This window comes from Apus apus, chromosome 23 (assembly GCF_020740795.1).
Source record: "Apus apus isolate bApuApu2 chromosome 23, bApuApu2.pri.cur, whole genome shotgun sequence".
Taxonomy (NCBI): domain Eukaryota; kingdom Metazoa; phylum Chordata; class Aves; order Apodiformes; family Apodidae; genus Apus; species Apus apus.
The window spans coordinates 147,837-151,735 of NC_067304.1; the positions used below are offsets into that span (position 1 = coordinate 147,837).

General features: G+C 55.9%; 1 long non-coding RNA gene across 1 annotated transcript; it reads left to right on the top strand.

Moving 5' to 3' along the window:
* The first annotated feature begins 1,539 nt into the window (after nt 1-1,539).
* Nucleotides 1,540-3,419, top strand: LOC127393615 (uncharacterized). The gene is made up of 4 exons (XR_007891501.1): nt 1,540-1,630; nt 2,645-2,680; nt 2,802-2,837; nt 3,232-3,419. It is a non-coding gene; the product is annotated as an uncharacterized LOC127393615 (long non-coding RNA).
* The last annotated feature ends 480 nt before the right edge of the window (nt 3,420-3,899 follow it).

The window sequence follows — 3,899 nt, forward strand, 5'->3', positions numbered from 1 at the left end:
ATTGAGACCTTATTGGCCGTGTCTCCTCCCAGTGCTAACTCACACCACCAGGAAAAGTGCTGGTCTTCTCATTATGCAGAACTAAATAAATATCTGTCCTGATACCTATCTCTTCTGATAGCTAGGTGCATGTACAGGGAGAAGAAAACAGGGGAGCCTGAGCCTGTTGGTGCAAGATGTGCCCATCTTCATCATGAGTATGTCCCTGCTAACAGGTACCAGCTATTGCCTCTGCTGACTGGGGCACCTGCATCCTGGAAGAGAGCCAGCAGCTCGTGTGAGTGTCACAACTGGACAGAGCAGATGCATAGATGAGAATTGCTGGGAAAGGTCTTGCTTGGCTTGAGCAAGACAGCCCAGGTGTCCAGGATGCTCTCAGCCTGATCAGAGATGCTGCAGGGACAAACATCCCTCTTCCTGCCAGGGGAACTCCGTCCCCACAGTTGGCTCCGAGTGGCTGCCTGGGGACAATTGCCACCTTCTTCATGTCCCTCTTGATGGCCAAATCCTGCTCAGGTACATCACTGGCCTGAGCCAGGGATAAGGGCATTGAAGGGACACTCCCTGGGCACAAGGACCTTTGGTGAGCTCTGGCCAAGTCCCAGCCAGAACAGGGGTGCAGCCTGATCCAAACAAGGACGAGGCCACTGTGACCCACCATCCAGGGACAGCTTTGCAAAGTGGGACCAGGGATGTCTAGGAGGGCACAGGGGCCCCAGGAAGTGGAAGAAGAGAAAGGGCAGGGCCCTGCCACCTTGTTGTCTGTTCTGGAGAGGCCATGGTTGGGACTGCATCATTTCCCGGTCTGCAGCTCAAGGGAAATGTGGTGGACTGGACCTGCGCACTGTGACCACGTAGAATCATAGAACCACCCCAGACCTTCCCCTCAGCCAAGCCCTGACCAGTGCCTCCAGCAACTGAAGAGCCCAGTCAGCAACTGTCCCTATCACCCGTGACCCCAGTTGTCCTCCCACCTCTAAGTGTTAGTGTACCCCTAATACTGGTCTCACTGGTACCCCAAGAAGAGGGGTCAGTCCCACCCAAGGAGCCGGAGAGGGCTCAGAGTCAATTCTGCTCACACAGCTGTGGTCTGAGGCTGGCATCATCTCGGGGACAGTCCTGGAGCGAAAGACTGGCCTGGGAGCTCTGAGGCCGTGGGAGATGGCAGTGCTGGGAGGTGAGGGGCACTGGAGATGGCGGATCGGCCTTTGCGGGACTGTTGGAGGACGGTTTCAAGTTGGAGTAGGGGGTCATCCCTGCAGGCTGTCAGGGGCACACTGCCAGCCCCCCTCATGACCCCCACAAGCCTGGTCTCTTCCCTGTGCAGCTGCCCCATACAGGAAGATGGACTGATGCCAGGGAAGGTGGCTGAACCTGTGCTGGAGGCAGGGGTGAATCTGTGCTGGGGATGGGCTTGTTGCCAGCACTGGTGTCTCTGCCAAACCTGGCTTTGTCCTGGGGGCACTCGGGGTGGGGAGGGTCAAGGAGGAGTCCTGGGAGAGATAAATCTGTCCCTCAGCTTCTCCAGCTTCACCCCAGACTCACTACACTGCAGAGGAAGATGAAGGTGGCGGTGCTCAGCGTGGTCCTGCTCTTCACCATCCTGCTGTGCACCCCAGCAGATGCTCAGGTGAGTCCCCAGTGCCACGGGAGGGGCTCAATGCTGGGGATGGGTCTTGGCTGCAGGAGATCCGCTCTCCTGCAGAATGAAATCCTAGCGGTGAGCACAAAACCCCTCAACTTGGCCTCTCCCTTTCCCAAGCAAGGGGCTTCTCCAGGCTCCCCTGCACCTCCAGGCCTGGCCAATGCACCTTTCTCCCTCCCACAGCTCCATCGGTTCCCTCCACTTGCCCTGCAATTCAGCTTCTGTTGCCCAGAGCTGGGTTCCTCAGGGAACGCTTGGATCTGCCCCCTCCCTGGGAAGGTCCACTGCGATGTCTTGCGAGGGCCCACACCGGTTTCTGGTCTTCGTGGTCCCACCCCTCTCCATTTTGGGCTTCCCCATCCCACCCTTTTGGTCCCCTCAGATTTCTCCTCCCCATGATCTCTTCTGTGTCCTATCTAGGGTCCCCAAATGCCCTCCCATTGATCGCTCCCAAGGCCTTTCTTTCCATCTTTCCCCTCAGTCCTTTCCCTTTCATGCTTTTCACGGTGACACTGGCCCCACATCCCCCTCCTTGGACCCCCACTCACAAACACTCTCCCACTCTCCTCATTTTGGTCTCTGCAGTCCTCTTCCTCTCTTTACTAACCCCCTCTCTTGAAGCTCCCGTTTCCCCTCCACCTGAATTTCTTCATCCCCCATTTGCATCCCATGCAGTTCTGTTTCTTCAGGACTCTCAGTCCAGTCGTTAGGGTTCCCCAAACTGACCCCAGTGCCCTGTCTCTGTGTTTCCTCCCACTCTTGTTGCCTTTCAATCCATCACATTCTCCATACTATCCTTGTCTGCATTCCCAGCCCTGGTTGCTGCATGAACAAACATTCCAGGTGAATCATGGCAAAATGGGACTGGGGGGAGTAGGAGGCATTTTCCCCATCACATCAGGAGGAAGTCATGGGCCTGCAGGAAATGGGGACACCTACTCCTCACCCACAGCCCCACCGAGGTCCAATGCAGACCAGCCTTTTACTCTTTTTCCATAGGGAATCCTGGAAGCAAGTGGAAGTTCTAGCATGAATGTAAGTAGTGGGGTAGCACTGAGTCCAGCCTGGGGAACAGGAGGGCAATTTGGTCTTCCCATGCCTTGCTGGGTCTGCGGACATCCCAGTGGTCTCATGAGGTCTCATGATCTCTTTCCAGGTGGGAAACAACATTGGTCGAGTGAAGAGGCCTAAGGTGAGTATTTGAAGTTTTGCTGGCCCAAGACCCTCCCCTCCCTGGCAACAACACTCCAGCTTATGCCAGTATATACCCCAGTACACCCCAGTGCACCTCCCTCTAACCCCAGATAGCACACCTGCACCCCAATTTTTTCCTAGGGAGAGCCCTTCCCTGGGGATCCCATTGCATTCCCACCCTTCCCGTTGCAGCCCACTATACCCCGGGATGCCCCAGTAAACATACACACACCCAGATGTGGACCCCCATGGCTTTCTGTGCACCACCGTGCAAGCTCATGGACCCCATTTCTCTCCAGAGACACCTTCCCCAGTGACTCCATTGCTTTCCCCTGCCCCCAAATACACCCAGGTGCACCCAAGGATGTCCCTAACCCTCCCTTTCTCCCCAGCTCCCTACGGTTGAGCAGCTGGAGGAGCTTCTGCGCCAAAAACGCCTGGCTGTATCTCTCGATGGGTGACACCCTTGTCCTCGTCCTGTCCCCCTCCAGTGGCAAGAGGAGATGATCATCCCTGGATGACCCCACCCAGTACCCTGGGAGCCCTGGGCCCTTTCTCCCTCACGATCAATAAATCCCTTCAGCAAACCTACGCTCGCCGTGTGTGTTTGTGTGTGTCTTTGTCCACATCCCCTCCCTTCTGCCAGCACCTGGATGCCTGGGTCCTCTCCGGCTGGACCACCGTAACGAGCAGAGTGGCTGAGGGAGCTCTGGCACCCAGGGTGTCTCTCTAAAAGAGATTCCTTTCTCACCTACCATGTGCCCCCAGATAAGGCAGACTAGGGCAACCTAGTGAATCCCCCATGTGGGGCTGGAATGGTGTCCTGGTTTCACGGGACTGAATCCTAGGCCATTCATGAGGACAGGCCATTAGTAGACCCCTGCCTGCAGGGAGCTTGGTCAGGGCAGCTGCCCCACACTGGCTGATGGGTGTATCCCACAGCACTGACCTCATGCTCATTACAAAAATTAGATGGAGATGTATGCATTTTTTTTTTATTCATTTCATTAAACCCACTTATATTTCAGCCCTTCTGTCCTCTTCCTGATTCACCTTCTTG